The sequence below is a fragment of the Bos javanicus genome, chromosome 28, assembly GCF_032452875.1.
Source record: "Bos javanicus breed banteng chromosome 28, ARS-OSU_banteng_1.0, whole genome shotgun sequence".
Lineage (NCBI taxonomy): Eukaryota > Metazoa > Chordata > Mammalia > Artiodactyla > Bovidae > Bos > Bos javanicus.
Window position 1 is genome coordinate 24,117,614 of NC_083895.1, and position 19,174 is coordinate 24,136,787.

Below are 19,174 nucleotides of genomic sequence, written 5' to 3' on the forward strand. Positions count from 1 at the left end.
TGCAAGGCAGTGTCTGTTATTGAAGATTTTTCAGATTGCTGAATTAAAGTGATTACTTAAGGAGCAGAGGGATTTAACAGCCAACATCACACCCAATCATGCATTAAAAGAGTCACCCTTTAAAAATGGCTGAAAAAGCTGTTTACTCAATTTTAAATGATTTCCTTGTTTAAAGTGACTGACTCAAACTTTGGAGAACTAAGTTAGAATTTTGTAAAATGAACAACCTCAATCCAACTAATCCAAATATAGAATGGCCTTTATAATTTAAAAGGTAATACTAGGATGTGAACAATTACACCACAGTGCATAGTGTTTTAAAATGCAATATAGAATGATTTAAAATATGCTTTTGACATTTAGAAGAGAATATCTCAAATAGCAGAAATGAGTAGTATGGAGGAAACTGATACTTGATCTACCTGCTGAACTTCAATATTTTCTTACAATGTGCCCATCATCCCTTATACACATTCTTCACATAGATAAAATGCAAGGTTTCCCATAAGGCAGATGATGGTACCTTGATATTTGGCACAGGTGGTACTTATAAATGACTCACAGCTTGACATCCACTTATGGGGTTGATATAAAGGGCAAATTCATATCTAAAGAGTGTAGTCAGTAACATTTTCAGTGTTCTTTTCAGAGTTAAATTCAGAGAAAAAATACAGGGGTATAAAGTATGAGTCACAAGAAAAGTAAACATGTTAGTCAGATGATGCTTAGAAATGCAGAATACTGAAGGGGAAAAACTATAAATTATTACAATAAATAAAAAAATATATCATTACAGTCATTAATTGACATATTTAGTATGCATTTATAATTCATATTTACATATGTACTATTAAAGCATGTGGGGGTCGTTACAAGTCCTTTTATGTGTATTTGTAGTCTACATCATTTCCTTTTTGGCTAAAAATAAATATTTTTCTTTTACATTTGATTCATTCAAAGATTTGGGACAAAATGGCAGTGTAGAATGACCTGAGCTTACCGCTTCTCTCAAGAATATCAACATCACAACTAACTTTTGAACAATCAGTGTTACAAAAGACTGGAACCTACCAAAGATATTCTACTTCCGAAGACAAAGAAGCCACAATGATACGGTAGGAGGGGTGCATTCACAATACAATCAGATCCTGTACCCACCAGGCACTGATGGTACTAATGAATGCCTTACAGTGTGGCATCCACTTACGGGATTGATATATAGGGCAAATTTTTATCTAGAGAATATACTAAGTAAGGTATTAAATGTTCTTTTCAAAGTTAAACTCAGGAAAAGTACAAGGGTATAAAGTACGAGTCACACAAAAAGTTAATGTAAGTTACCTAAATGATGCTTAGGAATGAAGAATATTGAAGGGTAAAAATTATACATTACCACTATAAATAAAATATAATTGTTATAATCTTTAATTGACATTATCTTAAATTATTACAAATTTAAATTCATATTTATATGTGTACTCAATTTGTATGTAAGAGGGTATTTTTACAAGTTCTTTGATGTGTATTACCACAGTTTCTATTATCTCCTTTTTTGACTAAAAATAAAAAATGATTCTTTTACCCTCTGGTTCATTCAATGAATGAGTTTGCAAATTAAAGTTTTCAATAGTTTTTTTTATTGAAATATCTTTTTACTTCAATTTATAAAAGAAAACAATATAGGCTGAGAACTCTTTAATTTTAATTCCATCATAATTACTTACACTTGCAAATACATTAAAAAAAAAAAGTTTAGTCACACAGTTAGGCAGCTAATTGTGTTGAAAATACAATTGCACGCTCACAAAGTTAATCATGCCCCTAGGGTGTACACTTCTGTTTCAGAACTATTTTTAGGCCCTTAGGAACTTTAGGGCTACCTCTTGATTCTGGAAAATAATGCCAAAATACAACCCACTAAATGTTGCCTCGCATTTATTTCAAACCACAAGCTTAAATTTGATTGCAAAATAACAGTAAGAAATTAGAAGTTTAAAAGCTGTCAACTGTGAACATGACAAATAGGGATGCTTCACCATCAATTTTCTATGTATACAATGAATAATTATGTTACATAAGGAACTGATGTTCTTCACAGTAGGAAAAGAGTCATGTATTGCAAATCTTAAACTTGATAGGAAGGTTTACTTTCTATTCTCATTCTTGGTGAGAAAAAATTTGGTGTATTTAAAGGACTCTGAGATTTCAATTATTTTATCTAATATCCATGCTAACATTGATACAGTAAAGTGTTAAGAACCTAAAGAATTTGAGACTGCTCTTCAGCAGGGAAAAAAAAAAAATTGGAAATTTCTCTACACATATGGCATGTATTTCTTCACTATTCTAGTTCAAATGTTGTATTCTAGAATCAATTCTCTTGTAATATCAATTTTCTCTTGAAAACATTCTCTAATTTTATTAACCTTTAAAAGTTCTCAAATGTACCTCTTATTAAGCTATGCTGAATTTTTTAAAACAGTGTCTCTTGTGTGTATTGATGTTTAGAAAGAAAAACTGGAGAATTAAATTAGCTTTTAAATATAAATTCACTGAAACCTTATCAAGAATAACCTGCCCATCAAAAAGGAGGGGATATATGTATACCTACAGCTGACTCATGTTGAGGTTTGACAGAAAACAAAATTCTATAAAGGAATTATCCTTCAATTTTAAAAAATTAAAAAATAACATACCCATATTTTACATTCTGTGTATTAATTTATAAATGCTATTTTATTGTGCTATCTTGTACTACAAGATTATAAGACTTTCTGTCTAAAGCATTTCTGAGCATATCAATATTTCATAATTTTGATCTGTTATTCTTGTTTTATTCTTCACTATCAATATTTTATATAGATGGCCAATAGGTACATGAAAAGATGTTCAATGTTGTAAATTATTAGAGAAATGCAAATCAAAACTATAATGAGGAATAACCTCACACCAGTCAGAATAGCCATCATTAAAAAGTCTACAAATAACAAATACAGAAGAGGGTGTGGACCAAAAGGAATGTTCCTACACTGTTGGTGGGAATGTAAGTTGGTGTAGCCACTGTGGAAAAACAGTATGGAGGTTCCTTAGGACACTAACAATAGAATTACCATATGATCCAGCATACCTAGACATTTTATCTGGATTCAGACAAAAGTATAATTCAAAAAATACACACAGCCCTATGTTCAGAGTAATGTTATTCACAATGGACATGGAAACAATCAGTGGATGAATAAATAAAGAAGATATGGTAGATATATACAGTGGAATACTACTTAGCCATAAAAGAACAAAATAATGCCATTTGCAGCAACATGGATACTAATCTCTAGTTATCATACTAAATGAAGTATGTCAGAAAAAAAAAAGACAAATACCATATGCTATCACTTACATGTGGAATCTAAAATATGACACAAGTGAATCTATCTATGAAACAGCATCATGGATATAGAGAACAAACTGGTGGTTGCCCAGATGGAGGCATTGGTAGAGACATTGAGTGGGAGGTTGGGGTTAGCAGATGTAAGCTTATATATATATATATATATATATATATATATATATATATATACATACATACATATATATAGGCAGAAGCATGCAAGCCTCTTCAGAAACCTATATGCAGGTCAGGAAGCAACAGTTAGAACTGGACATGCAACAACAGACTATTTCCAAATAGGAAAAGGAGTACATCAAGGCTGTATATTGTCACCCTGCTTATTTAACTTATATGCAGAGTACATCATGAGAAACGCTGGGCTGGAAGAAGCACAAGCTGGAATCAAGATTGCCGGACAAATATCAATAACCTCAGATATGCAGATGACACCACCCTTATGGCAGAAAGTGAAGAGGAACTCAAAAGCCTCTTGATGAAAGTGAAAGAGGAGAGTGAAAACACTGGCTTAAAGCTCAACATTCAGAAAATTAAGATCATGGCATCTTGTCCCATCAGTTCATGGGAAATATATGGGGAAACAGTGGAAACAGGGTCAGACTTTATTTTGGGGGCTCCAAAATCACTGCAGATGGTGACTGCAGACATGAAATTAAAAGATGCTTACTCCTTGGAAGGAAAGTTATGACCAACCTAGATAGCATATTCAAAAGCAGAGACATTACTTTGCCAACATAGGTCCGTCTAGTCAAGGCTATGGTTTTTCCAGTGGTCATGTGTGGATGTAAGAGTTGGACTGTGAAGAAAGCCGAGAGCTGAAGAATTGATGCTTTTGAACTGTGGTGTTGGAGAAGACTCTTGAGAGTCCCTTGGACTGCAAGGAGATCCAACCAGTCTATTCTGAAGGAGATCAGCCCTGGGATTTCTTTGGAAGGAATGATGCTAAAGCTGAAACTCCAGTACTTTGGCCACCTCATGCGAAGAGTTGACTCACTGGAAAAGACTCTGATGCTTGGAGGGATTGCGGGCAGGAGGAGAAGGGGACTACAGAGGATGAGATGGCTGGATGGCATCACTGACTCGATGGACATGAGTTTGAGTAATCTCTGGGAGTTGGTGATGGACAGGGAGGCCTGGCATGCTGTGATTCATGGGGTCACAAAGAGTTGGATACGACTGAATGACTGAACTGAATTGAACTGACATATATGTAAATAGAATGGATAAACAACAAAGTCCTAAGGTATAGCATAGAGAAATACATTCAATATCCTATGATAAACCATGGGGCTTGCCAGGTGGCTCAGTGGTAACAAACCTGCCTGCCAATTATAAGAGATGCAAGAGATTCAAGTTTGATTCCTGGATCTGGAAGATGTCCTCTAGTAGGAAATGGCAACCCACTCCAGTATTCTTGCCCAGAAAATTCCATGGAGAGAGGAGCTTGGTGGGCTACTGTCCATGGAGTTGCAAAGAGTCGGACAGGACTGAACAACTTTCACTTTCATATATATATATATATATATATATATATATATATATATATATATAATCCAAACTTTCATATATGTTTCATATATATATTGCTATTGCTAAGTCACTTCAGTCATGTCTGACTCTGCGTGACCCCATAGACAGCAGCCCACCAGGCTTTCCCATCCCTGGGATTCTCCAGGCAAGAACATTGGAGTGGGTTGCCATTTCCTTCTCCAATGCATGAAAGTGAAAAGTGAAAGTGAAGTCGCTCAGTCATGTCCGACCCTCAGTGACCCCATGGACTGCAGCCTTCCAGGGTCCTCCAACCATGGGATTTTCCAGGCAAGAGTACTGGTGGGGTGCCATTGCCTTCTCCGTCATATATATACATACACACACACACACATATATATATATATATATATATATACTTTTTAAAAAGTATATATATGTGTGTGTGTATATATATACACACCCACACACATGCACAAATATACATACATATACACCAGAAATTAAAACAACATTGTAAATCAACTACACTTCAATTTAAAAAATCATTTTAATGAGAGAGATGCCATAGTTACTTGCTCAGGAAAGAAGAGTTACAAATATGGAAAAGGAGATTATTTCCACTAAGAGAAGATCAATGATTGGAATTTAAGCTCATTTCTCTGTCAACCATTCTCCCAATACTGGCTTTGTACCATGTCAACAGCATTTCTAAGTGTGATTTCTGCCAGAAGATAGGTATCTGGAGGATGAGGACCCACAACAACAGCAATCATTTATTTGTGGGCTTCCTAGGGGTCTGACAGTGTGCTGAGTGCTTTCTACCTATTTATGTATTCCATATAATAAAGCTGTGAAATAAGCATTATTCCTATTTTATATATGGCAAGCCAAGTCTTAGATAATTTCCCTGAGTTATAAAGCTGGTAAGTAGTGAAAGTGATATTTCAACCTAAGAATCCATTGTCTCTGCTCCTAAGCTGTCAAGTGACAGCTGAGACAGAAGACCTGAGCATGAAGAAGGGGAAGTAAATGTGATGTCACAGTACTTCCCTACCATTTTCAGATATTATGAATCCATGGGAATCCAAACTCTTTATTCACTAGGGAAAAAAAAAATCACTAAAAAAAAAAAAAGATTTTTTAATAAAGCTGCACCTTTATAATTAGTGCAGCTCAGATTTATTCTCTATAGAGAAATCTTTCTTGATGATCACAAGATTCTTTTTCTGCAGTGTCAAGGTCCATTTTGCATAAGCTGTAATAAAATATAATGTGTGGTAGTGTATACCCTTAGTCTTCACCTATTCCTTAAAAAGCCTACAGTTTGATCATATTTCATAAAATAAAATATAAAGTACTGATAATTACACAATAATAAGATAGTCTTTTGGACTCTGTGGGAGAGGGAGGGGGGATGATTTGGGAGAATGGCATTGAAACATGTATAATATCATATAAGAAATGAATCACCAGTCCAGGTTTGATGCAGGATACAGGATGCTTGGGGCTGGTGCACTGGGATGACCCAGAGGGATGGTATGGGGAGGGAGGTGGGAAGGGGTAGTACACCCGTGGAGGATTCATGTTGATGTATGGCAAAACCAATACAATATTGTAAAGTAATTACCCTCTAATTAAAATAAATAAATTATTAAAAAAAAGAATGAATGAGCAGATAAATGAAAGAGTGAATGTGCAACATATCCAGTTTAATAAAAATGGTTTAATAATTTTTCCCAAAGGATAAATGTTATATCAAATATGCTTAGAAACTTTCTAGTGTTTCCAAAGTCAAAAATTAATTTTGAAGAAACTACATTCAGTTTATTTAACATCCTTGAGGCACTGATCCCAACTAATGTGGCTGCTACATTAAAATACTAGGTTACTTGAACTCATAGCATACAAGTTATTTCTCATGCCAAGGTTCATCAGAAACTCTTCTATATATTCTAGGAATTTATTTATCATGAAATAAATATTTCATGCCTGGTTAAACAGAACATGATTCTAAGCCCAAAAATTATAGAACAGTCACTTCATTGGTTGGTTACAAGCTATGGAAACTAAATGAATGGATAAATATATCTTCCCAATTTCTGACTATCCAAACTTTGGCAATGTTTTATTTGTCCAGCCATTCATTAATAATTTTGGAACTCTTTTTTATATAAAGAAAATGTAAGGAGTTAAAAATCTATGAAACCATCTCTAATATCCCAGGAATTGTCATATAACTTAAGACATTACTCATTAATACCTCACAATCATTTCCCAGTTGCCCAAATGGTCTTCCCCCCACAACAATACTTTGTAATGTTGTGTATTTACACAAGTCACTGATTTCAAAAATTTTATGCTTCATTTCCAACAATAGATTAAGTTCCTCAAAAAGTAAACACAATTCAACTATAATTTGCATAGTGCTGTGTGCTCAGTAGCTCAGTTGTCTCTGACTCTTTGCAACACTGTGGACTGTAGTTGTCCACCAGGGTCCTGTGTCCATGGGATTCCCCAGGCAAGAGTACTGGAGTGGGTTGCCATTTCCTCCTCCAGAGTGTGCATAGTACAGGGTGTAATTAATTGGGATAGAAAACTCCTTATATCCCTTCACCACTGTTGCTCAAAGTGTGACCTAGGGCTTCCTTGAGAACCCATCTAAAGATCTGTAAAGTCAAACTATTTCAAAATACTACCAAGACTTTATCTGCCTTTTTCATTCTCATTCTCTCCTAAGTTTACTAAGCATTTTTTTCCAGAGCCTACATGCATTGATAATACAATAGCCTGAATCCAGAAGATTTGAGAACCCAGCTGTCTTCATTAAGGCTAATACTGAATAGATTTGCAAAAAGCAAAACAATGCCACTCTTCTCACTATGTTATTCTTTTTATGAAAATATATTTATTTTCCATAAAATGCTATTCATTTGACTTATAATGGTTTTCTAGTTATTTCAAAAATAAGTAAATAAGCATTTTGAGAATTTTTTCAGGTTTAATTTGCAATATAATAAATAACAAGAAATATAATGCACATAGAACAAACTCTTTGCAGCTTTCAATAATTTTTAAGAGTCCAAAATGCTCTCCTCTTTTTATGGGAAAGAAGTCTGCAGCTTAGGATGGTCAGGATGTTCATTTACAGATGATAAGAGGAAGTACTGCGCTTTAAAATGTGTCTGATTAAATTTAAATTAAAATTCTTAACCATTACACTAATCAACTTCAAGGAAGACTCATACACTTGTTGCATGAGCACACAAAAAGTTCTCTATCGTAAGTCATTAGGGAAATGCAAATTAAAATCCCAAGAAGATGCCACTATAATAACCATAATAAATAAGCCAGACAATAACAAATATTGGTGAAGATATAAAGAACTGAAGAGCCCTCATATATTGCTAATGGGAATGTAAAATGGTAAAGCTACTTTGTGAAATAGTCTGGTAGTTTCTCAGGCAGTTATATATAGGAATTATGATCCTGCTATGCCATTCCTTCCTTAGGTGTATAACGAAGACAAATGAAGCATATGTCCATGTAAAAACTCGTACAGAAATGTTGATAGCAGCATTATTCATAATAGCCCATAAGCAGAAACAACCCCAAATGTGCATCAGTTGATAAATGAAGAAATAAAATGTGGCACATTCATACAATTAAATATTATTCAATCCTAAAAAGGAATGAAGTTCTGATATAAGTGACATGAATAAATATCAAAATCATTAAGTGAAAGAACCCAGACTATATACTGTATGATTTTCTTTATATGATGTCTTGAAAAGGGGAATTTAAAGAGACAGGAAGAAGAGAGAAGACACAAGTAGATAAGTAGTTAACTGAGGTTGGCAGTGGGAACAAAAAAATAAGATAAATAAGCATAAGGAATCATATCATGGTCATTAAAAAAAAAAAAAGCCCTAAAATTGATCCATGAGATAGTTGCACCACTATAAAATATGCCTCAATAAAGAGGTTTGAAAAAAGAGAGATGTTGCATAGTTTTGTTTGTGTATTAGTTGTTCAGTTGTGTCCAACTCTTTGCAACTCCATGGACTGTAGCCCACCAGGCTCCTCTGTCCATGGGATTCTCCAGGCAAGAACATTGGAGTGGGTTGCCATTCCCTACTCCAGTGCATAGGTTGCTGCTGCTGCTGCTAAGTCACTTCAGTTGTGTCCGACTCTGTGTGACCCCATAGACGTCAGCCCACCAGGCTCTCCTGCCCCTGAGATTCTCCAGGCAAGAACACTGGAGTGGGTTGCCATTTCCTTCTCCAATGCGTGAAAGTGAAAAAGTGAAAGTGAAGTTGCTCAGTCGTGTCCGACTCTTAGCGACCCCATAGTCTGCAGCCCACCAGGCTCCTCCGTCCATGGGATTTTCCAGGCAAAAGTACTGGAGTGGGGTGCCATTGCCTTCTCCAGTGCATAGGTTACTGACATCAATTTGAAAATGTCTCCTATTGCCAATTACTAAAGAAGTTTATAGTAAAGAAATATCAGCCCAATAACTATGCCAAAGACTTTGACTGTGTGGATCACAATAAACTGTGGAAAATTCTGAAAGAGATGGGAATACCAGACCACCTGTCCTGCCTCTTAAGAAATTTGTATGCAGGTCAGGAAGCAACAGTTAGAACTGGACATGGAACAACAGACTGGTTCCAAATAGGAAAAGGAGTACGTCAAAGCTGTATATTGTCACCCTGCTTATTTAATTTCTATGCAGAGTACATCATGAGAAACGCTGGGCTGGAAGACGCACAAGCTGGAATCAAGATTGCCGGGAGAAATAACAATAACCCCAGATATGCAGATGACACCACCCTTATGACAGAAAGTGAAGAGGAACTCAAAAGCCTCTTGATGAAAGTGAAAGAGGAGAGTGAAAACACTGGCTTAAAGCTCAACATTCAGAAAACTAAGATCATGGCAACTGGTCCCATCACTTCATGGGAAATAGATGGGGAAACAGTGGAAACAGTGGCTGACTTTATTTTGGGGGGCTGCAAAATCACTGCAGATGGTGACTGCAGCCATGAAATTAAAAAACGCTTACTCCTTGGAAGGAAAGTTATGACCAACCTAGATAGCATATTCAAAAGCAGAGACATTACTTTGCCAACATAGGTCCATCTAGTCAAGGCTATGGTTTTTCCAGTACTCATGTATGGATGTGAGAGTTGGACTGTGAAGAGAGCTGAATGCCGAAGAATTGATGTTTTTGAACTGTGGTGTTGGAGAAGACTCTTGAGAGTCCCTTGGACTGCAAGGAGATCCAATCAATCCACCCTAAAGGAGATCAGTCCTAGGTGTTCATTGGAAGGACTGATGCTGAGGCTGAAACTCCAATACTTTGCCCCCATCATACGAAGAGCTGACTCATTGGAAAAGACCCTGATGCTGGGAAGGATTGGGGGCAGGAGGAGAAGAGGATGACAGAGGATGAGATGGCTGGATGGCATCACCGACTCCATGCACATGAGTTTGGGTGAATTCCGGGAGTTGGTGATGGACAGAGAGGCCTGGCGTGCTGCGATTCATGGGTTCACAAAGAGTTGGACATGACTGAGCAACTGAACTGAACTGAACTGAACTGAGTAATAGTCAAAAAAAGATGACCAATGCAATGGACATGAACTTGGGCAAACTTTGGGAGATGGTGAGGGACAGGGAGGCCTGGCATGCTGCAGTCCATGGGGTGGCAAAGAGTCAGACACAACTAGGTGACTGAACAAAGACAAATATGCAAACTTAGTGACTGAAAGCCTAATATAGAATAGGGAGACTATACAAGAACATGGTTAACACAGAATAAAGCTGGATGGGGATGAAAAAACTTAAACAGAAAAAAGTATGGGAATAATGAAAAAAGACCAGGGAGCGAAGTCAGTGCTGTTATTTCAAATTCTTAGAGCAAATCTGCACTGGCCAGATTACAATAGAATTTGTCCAACGCAATGTGAGGACAGACATCAAGACTCCAAAATTTTTATTTCCTTTGAATCAGGGATTCCTGCTATGGTAATTCATGTTCAAGATATTGTCTCTTCTTTGGAATAAAAATGTTTTACCCAAAATAGTTAACATATAAATCCTTGTCATTATTCTCAATGATGAAAAAATTGAAAATTACTTATATTTTTTAAGAAGGATATTTTAAGTAAATAACTTATTCTTATATGAACTCGTGCAATAAACTGATGTTACCAAAGAAATTGTGATAAAGGAAATTATTTATGTCAAAATGTTTAATGTCAAAAGCAAAATACAAAATTGCATACACTATGGCTCTAAGTTGGAGAAGGCAATGGCACCCCACTCCAGTACTCTTGCCTGGAAAATCCCATGGATGGAATAGCTTGGTGGGCTGCAGTCCATGGGGTCGCTAAGAGTCGGAGACAACTGAGCAACTTCACTTTCACTTTTCACTTTCACGCATTGGAAAAGGAAATGGCAACCCACTCCAGTGTTCTTGCCTGGAGAATCCCAGGAACCGGGGAGCCTGGTGGCCTGCCATCTATGGGGTCGCACAGAGTTGGACACAACTGAAGTGACTTAGCAGCAGCAGCAGCAGCAGAAAAAGAAATGAAATATGCCAAAATATATATGTTAATATCTCATAATATAAATATAATAATGGTCACTTTTTTCTGATATCTGGAGATCTAGGTGATTTTTTTTTCTTTTAAAATATTTTTTGAATGAGTCATTAGATTTTCTAAAATTAGGATGTATTAAATTTGTGATGAAAAGTTTTACCTAAATATCTTTAAGGATATACTATTTAGTAATATTTCTACTGAATTCAACCCTGAGCAATAATAGATTTTTAGTTTAGATTTTTGTTTTGAAGGTGGCTCTGGAGAAACAAAGGCAAAATAAAGAAATAAAAGTAAAGAATTTTTAAAAATTTTTCAAAAGAACAGATTTTAGAGGCTTGAGGAAATGGACTTATTTGTATAGACCTAAGGAATCAGGGTTTAGATAGATGAGTACAAGGAGTTACTTCATGGCCTGCAAGCATATAAATGGAAGAACAAAGCAAAGCAATGCCAGACCTTCTCAATTACTCTCAGACCTTCTCAATTACTGTAAGATTTATGAAACTAAGATTAAGAAGGAGTGACATTTTAGATGAGGGCTAACTTACTCCACTGCATTTCTGCTTTATTAACTATGCTAAAGATTTTGACTGTGTGGATCACAATAAACTATGGAAAATTCTGAAAGAGATGGAATACCAGAACACCTGACCTGCCTCTTGAGAAACCTGTATGCAGGTCAGGAAGCAACAGTTGGAACTGGACCTGGAACAGACTGGTTCCAAATCGAGAAAGGAGTACATCAAAGTTGTATACTGTCACCCTGCTTATTTAACTTATATGCAGAGTACATCATGAGAAATGCTGGGCTGGATGAAGCACAAGCTGTAATCAAGATTGCTGGGAGAAATATCAATAACCTCAGATATGCAGATGACACCACTCTTTTGATGAAAGTGAAAGAGGAGTGCGAAAACACTGGCTTAAAGCTCAACATTCAGAAAACTAAGATCATGGCATCTGGTCCCATCACTTCATGGGAAATAGATGGGGAAACAGTGGAAACAGTGGCTGACTTTATTTTGGGGGGCTCTAAAATGACTGCAGATGGTGACTGCAGCCATGAAATAAAAAGACGCTTACTCTTTGGAAGGAAAGTTATGACCAACCTAAACAGCATATTAAAAAGCAGAGACATTACTTTATCAACAAAGGTCAGTCTAGTCAAGGCTATGGTTTTTCCAGTAGTCATATATGGATGTGAGAGTTGAACTGTAAAGAAAGCTGAGTGTCGAAGAATTGATGCTTTTGAACTGTGGTGTTGGAGAAGACTCTTGAGAGTCCCTTGGACTGCCAGAAGATCCAACCAGTACATTCTAAAGGAGATCAGTCCTGGGTGTTCATTGGAAGGACTGATTTGAAGCTGAAACTCTAATACTTTGGCCACCTGATATGAAGAGCTGACTCATTGGAAAAGACCCTGATGCTGGGAAAGATTGAGGGTAGAAGGCAAAGGGGACGACAGAGGATGAGATGGCTGGATGGTATCACTGACTCAATGGACATGAGTTTGGATAAACTCCGGGAGTTGGTGATGGATAGGGAGGCATGGTGTGCTGCAGTCCATGGGGCTGCAAAGAGTTGGACACGAACTGAACTGAACTGAACTGAACTTCCTCCACAGAAAAGTTGATCAAAATTTGGAAACAAGTAATAAAAGAGTTAAAGAAATGATTATTCATAAAGGTCTCTTACAGACTGTTTCAATTAGCTAATAACTTATTTTAAGGTAGGGAGAGAAGGCCTTCTCTGGAATTGAATGACTGCTGTACAGCCTGAGGTTTTTACCTACCCTTTACTAATGCTCAGTGTCTTTATCTATAAAAGAGATAATACCAGAGTTTGTCTTTACCAATGAAAATTATGCTTTTTATTGTTAAGATAAATAAATGGAGCTAATACATGAAACATGCAATTTTAAACACTGTGAGTAACATATGTTAAGTGATTATTTAAATCTAACCATTGTTATTAAATAAGATATATTGACTCACAGGAGAGTCAAAAAGGAATAAGAAGTAAAATAGAAATTTAATTTAGTTAACTATTGAGAAACCAGCATTTTTCTAAAACCACATTTATTTCACAGCAAATGACAGAAAAAAATAGCACTGGTATGATCATTATTTAAATTAAACTTAATTTCTGAAATATGAACATGAAAACTGATTGTTATAGCTTAGAAATCTTTTAAAGGGTCAGCAGGAATCTTGAGTTCACCACGTTTGATTTCTTTCTTTTACAAGGAAAAGAAAGATTGAGAAAGAAAAGAAAGAGAAAGAAATATAAGCTAAAATAAAAAAATGATAGATGAAGATAGTAAAGGAAAACCATGTCAGGATAGATGATCATATTCTACTTAGTTTCTTAATCTCCAAATGTATTTTTACCTTCACAAATAGTACCATAGACAGCTTTTTGATGGTTGAGTTCAATCTAATGTCCCAACACTTATCCTTTCTTTAGTGAAAAAGTGATTTAAAAAAAAAATTAATGCTCAGAAAAGTCATAATCCATTGTATCTTAATAGTCCAGCTCTGACTTTGGGCTAATTCTAGTAACTGGACTTCTGGTTTACCCAAAAGAGTAATGCAGTACTTTTTACTTTATTTCAATAAGTGGAATTCTTCATTGCCAGAGTACTTTGGTGGATCCTCTGCTCACTGTACTGGTCTTTTGCTGGATCTGTCTTACTAGAACTCCAAGGATTTCACTCTTGAAATATCACAGCCTAATGGCCAGAACCTTGTAGACTTCCCTTATGCTGACTTCCCATTTTACTTCATAGCTAATATTACATGTACCAATAATGTCACTGATTTTGCACACCTGCTGCTGCTGCTGCTAAGTTGCTTCAGTCGTGTCCAACTCTGTTATATTTGTGTGTCTTGGTTAATGTAACAGTTTGCATAAATTGTCACATATTAGCTGTCATCACATGTTCAAAAAACTCAACTTCCCTTGCTTGACTGGCTTTCTTGACTTGTGATATTGGTTGTTATATCTGTTTCTCCAAACACAAATACCCATAGCATCCAAAAACCTCATGCCCAGTATATAAAGCTTTTACTCCACTCAGGAATTTTTTCATTGTAGAATAAGTCCATGTCTGACAACTTTCAGAGATACATTTTAGATTTAGAGAGGCAGACAGGCTAAGGGTATACAATAAGCCCTTTAAGCAATTATACTTAAAGACCTTTAAAATCTATAATCTAATTTTTTCAAGAAATTATGCTATGTTCTCTATAACATATTTGTATCAATTAATCACTTTTTGGTTGTACTGGGTCATCACTGCTGCAAGGCTTTCTCTAGTTGTGATGAGTGAGGGCTACTCTTCATTGTGGTGCTCAGGCTTCTCATTGGGGTGCCTTCTCTTGTTACAAAGCATGGGCTCTAGGTACACAGGGCTCCAGAAACAGTGGCACACTGACTTAGCTGCTCTGGGACATGTGGAATCTTCTGGACCAGTGGTTGAGCCCATGTTCCCTGCATTGGCAGATGGATTCCTATCCAATGTACCACCAGAGAAATCCTATAATGTATTTTTAATAGACTATTGAGCTAAAGCTAAATGCAATCAACTTAGGAAGTATGATTTGTTATTGAAATGGACTCCAGATGTCTTTGTAATGGGCAAGTTGAGGAAAATTAAATGCCACCAAGAATACGAATTTTGAGTCCCCCTAGAATTCTATCTATTCTCATGGTTATTGTCAGAGATGTTTTTTTTTTCTGAAACAAATATGCTCACTCATAAAGTAGATGAAAACAAGATGATAAAACCAGACCCCCTTTTAGTTCAGTTCAGTTCAGTCGCTCAGTCGTGTCCAACTCTTTGCGACCCCATGAATCACAGCAAGCCAGGCCTCCCTGTCCATCACCAACTCCTGGAGTTCACACAGACTCACTTCCATCGAGTCAGTGATGCCATCCAGCCATCTCATCCCCTGTCATCCCCTTCTCCTCTTGCCCCCAATCCCTCCCAGCATCAGAGTCTTTTCCAATGAGTCAACTCTTCGCGTGAGGTGGCCAAAGTACTGGAGTTTCAGCTTTAGCATCATTCCTTCCAAAGAAATCCCAGGGCTGATCTCCTTCAGAATGGACTGGTTGGATCTCCTGCAGTCCAAGGGACTCTGAAGAGTCTTCTCCAACACCACAGTTCAAAAGCATCAATTCTTCGGTGCTCAGCCTTCTTCACAGTCCAACTCTCACATCCATACATGACCACAGGAAAAACCATAGCCTTGACTAGACGGACCTTTGTTGGCAAAGTAATGTCTCTGCTTTTCAATGTGCTATCTAGGTTGGTCATAATTTTCCTTCCAAGGAGTAAGTGTCTTTTAATTTCATGGCTGCAGTCACCATCTGCAGTGATTTTGGAGCCCCAAAAAAATAGTCTGACACTGTTTTCACTCTTTCCCCATCTATTTCCCACGAAGTGATGGGATCAGATGCCATGATCTTCGTTTTCTGAATGTTGAACTTTAAGCCAACTTTTCCCTCTCCTCTTTCACTTTCATCAAGAGGCTTTTGAGTTCCTCTTCACTTTCTGCCATAAGGGTGGTGTCATCTGCATATCTGAGGTGATTGATATTTCTCCTGGCAATCTTGCTTTCAGCTTGTGCTTCTTCCAGTCCAGCGTTTCTCATGATGTACTCTGCAAACAAGTTGAATAAGCAGGGTGACAATATACAGCCATGAAGTACTCTTTTTCCTATTTGGAACCAGTCTGTTGTTCCATGTCCAGTTCTAACTGTTGCTTCCTGACCTGCATACAGATTTCTCAAGAGGCAGGTCAGGTGGTCTGGTATTCCCATCTCTTTCAGAATTTTCCACAGTTTATTGTGATCCACACAGTCAAAGGCTTTGGCATAGTCAATAAAGCAGAAATAGATGTTTTTCTGGAACTCTCTTGCTTTTTCCATGATCCAGCGGATGTTGGCAATTTGATCTCTGGTTCCTCTGCCTTTTCTAAAACCAGCTTGAACATCAGGAAATTCACGGTTCACATATTGCTGAAGCCTGGCTTGGAGAATTTTGAGCATTACTTTACTAGCATGTGAGATGAGTGCAATTGTGCAGTAGTTTGAGCATTCTTTGGCATTGCCTTTCTTTGGGATTGGAGTGAAAACTGACCTTTTCCAGACCCCCTTTAGGAAACTGCAAACACCTCAGCAACCATAAGATTCCTTATACCCTCATTCCAGTAAATTACGAGCTACCAAAACTGCACACATTCTGAAATGTGAATAAAGTCATCAAGTTGCTATGCTATTACTTGAGATAATAAGGGGCTTAAAAAATAAATTCAGTGGAAGCAAAGCCTGATATCTTTCGGTGTCAAAGGCTACTTTGACTCATTTCAAACTGTAACACCAGTAAAATTAAGCTATTAAAACCACAAATAAGAGAGTAATGTTGGTTCTAAGAAGAAATAGGACTAATTAGGTACTCCTGTGCCTCTTAGGCTGTAAACGTATGGCTCCTCAGTAGTTGTTGTTGATCAGTCACTAACTCATGTCCAACTCTTTGTGACCCCATGGACTGCAACCTGCAAAGCTATCCTGTCTTTTACTATCTCCAGGAGTTTCCTCAAACTCATGTCCATTGAGTCGGTGATGCCATCCAACCATCTCATCTTCTGTCACCCTCTTTTCTTCCTGCCCTCAATATTTCCATCATAAAGGTCTTTTCCAATGAGTCAGCTCTTTGCATCTGGTGGCCAAAGTGTTGGAGCTTCAGCTTCAGCATCAGTCCTTCCAATGAATATTCATGGTTGATTTCCTTTAGGATTGATTGATTTGATTTCCTTGCTGCCCAAGGGATTCTCAAGAGTCTTCTCTTTTTATTTTTATTTTTACTTTACAATATTGTATTGGTTTTGCCATACATCAACATGCATCCGCCACGGATGTACACGTGTTCCCCATCCTGAACCCCCCACCCATCTCCCTCCCCATACCATCCCTCTGGGTCATCCCAGTGCACCCTTCCTGTATCCTGCATCAAACCTGGACTGGTGATTTGTTTCTTATATGATATTACACATGTTTCAATGCCATTCTCCCAAATCATCCCCCCATTCCCTCTCCCACAGAGTGCAAAAGACTGTTCTATACATCTGTGTCTCTTTTGCTGTCTCACATACAGGGTTATCGTTACCATCTTTCTAAATTCCATATGTATGTGTTAGTATACTGTATTGGTGTTTTTCTTTCTGGCTTATTTCACTCTGTATAATAGGCTCCAGTTTCATCCACCTCATTAGAACTGATTCAAATGTATTCTTTTTAATGGCTGAGTAATACTCCATTGTGTATATGTACCACAGCTTTCTTATCCATTCATCTGCTGATGGACATCTAGGTTGCTTCCATGTCCTGGCTATTATAAACAGTGCTGCGATGAACATTGGGGTACACGTGTCTCTTTCAATTCTGGTTTCCTCGGTGTGTATGCCCAGCAGTGGGATTGCTTGATTGTATGGCAGTTCTATTTCCAGTTTTTAAAGGAATCTCCACACTGTTCTCCATAGTGGCTGTACTAGTTTGCATTCCCACCAACAGTGTAAGAGGGTTTCCTTTTCTCCACACCCTTTCCAGCATTTATTGCTCGTAGACTTTTGGATTGCAGCCATTCGGACTGGCGTGAAATGGTACATCATTGTGGTTTTGATTTGTATTTCTCTGATAAGGAGTGATGTTGAGCATCTTTTCATGTGTTTGTTAGCCATCTGTATGTCTTCTTTGGAGAAATGTCTATTTAGTTCTTTGGCCCATTTTTCGATTGGGTTGTTTATTTTTCTGGAATTGAGCTGCAGGAGTTGCTTGTATATTTTTGAGATTAGTTGTATAAAAAAATAAATAAATAAAAAGAATTTATATAAAAGAGTCTTCTCCATCACCACAATTTGAAACATCAATTATTTGGGGCTCAGCCTTCTTCATGGTCCAGCTCTCATATCTGTACATGACTAGTGAAAAAAATCATAGCTTTGGCTATATGGACCTTTGTCAGCAAAGTGATGTCTCTTTTTCTTAATACATTGTCTAGGTTTGCCATAGTTCTCCTTCCAAGGAGCAAGCATCTTTTAATATTGTGGCTGCAGTCACCACCCATAGTGATTTTGGAGCCCAAGAAAATAAAATCTGTCACTGTTTCTACTCCTGGTTCATCAGTAGTTATTACTAAAGTTGGCAGAAATAATGGACAAAGCAAATTACATATCTAAACGTTTTTATGCAAAATGTTTGAGGTCATCTTCCTATGCGAGTTCCAGAATAAAATCTAAGAAAATAGATGTAAACACACGATGTGAAAATGCATCATTACTTTTGCCTTTACCTTTTCATAATCGTTTCTGCAATGATGCATGGTTACATGAGCCTCATAAATCAAAATTCCAATAGAAAACAAACACTTTCTAGGAATTGAATGACTTGGTTGAAAAAATAATAATACTAATAATAAACAAACTCTTAAAAACAATTTGAGGGAAATTGAGAATGGCTGCTGAGTCTGACTGCTCATCAGGGGTTGTTTCCTACCACCGGTATTATGTTCAGAGGGGAAAAAATTGTGGAAATTCAATAGAATGATAAGTCTTTGGAAATCATAGCAGAAATATCAATACGCTTATCATTTTTAAGGAGTAGGCATCTGT

At 37.0% G+C, this 19,174-nt stretch overlaps 1 protein-coding gene and 1 long non-coding RNA gene across 6 annotated transcripts in view; one reads left to right on the top strand and one right to left on the bottom strand.

The window, feature by feature from the left end:
• Positions 1-19,174, bottom strand: part of CTNNA3 (catenin alpha 3) — a 1,922,060-nt gene that overhangs the window by 442,989 nt on the left and 1,459,897 nt on the right. The window lies entirely within an intron of this gene.
• The window catches only part of LOC133240396 (uncharacterized), a 52,670-nt gene that overhangs the window by 16,633 nt on the left and 16,863 nt on the right, over positions 1-19,174 (top strand). Inside the window, exon 2 of the long non-coding RNA XR_009734219.1 lies at positions 961-1,115. This is a non-coding gene — a long non-coding RNA (uncharacterized LOC133240396). The remainder of the gene's footprint in view (positions 1-960; positions 1,116-19,174) is intronic.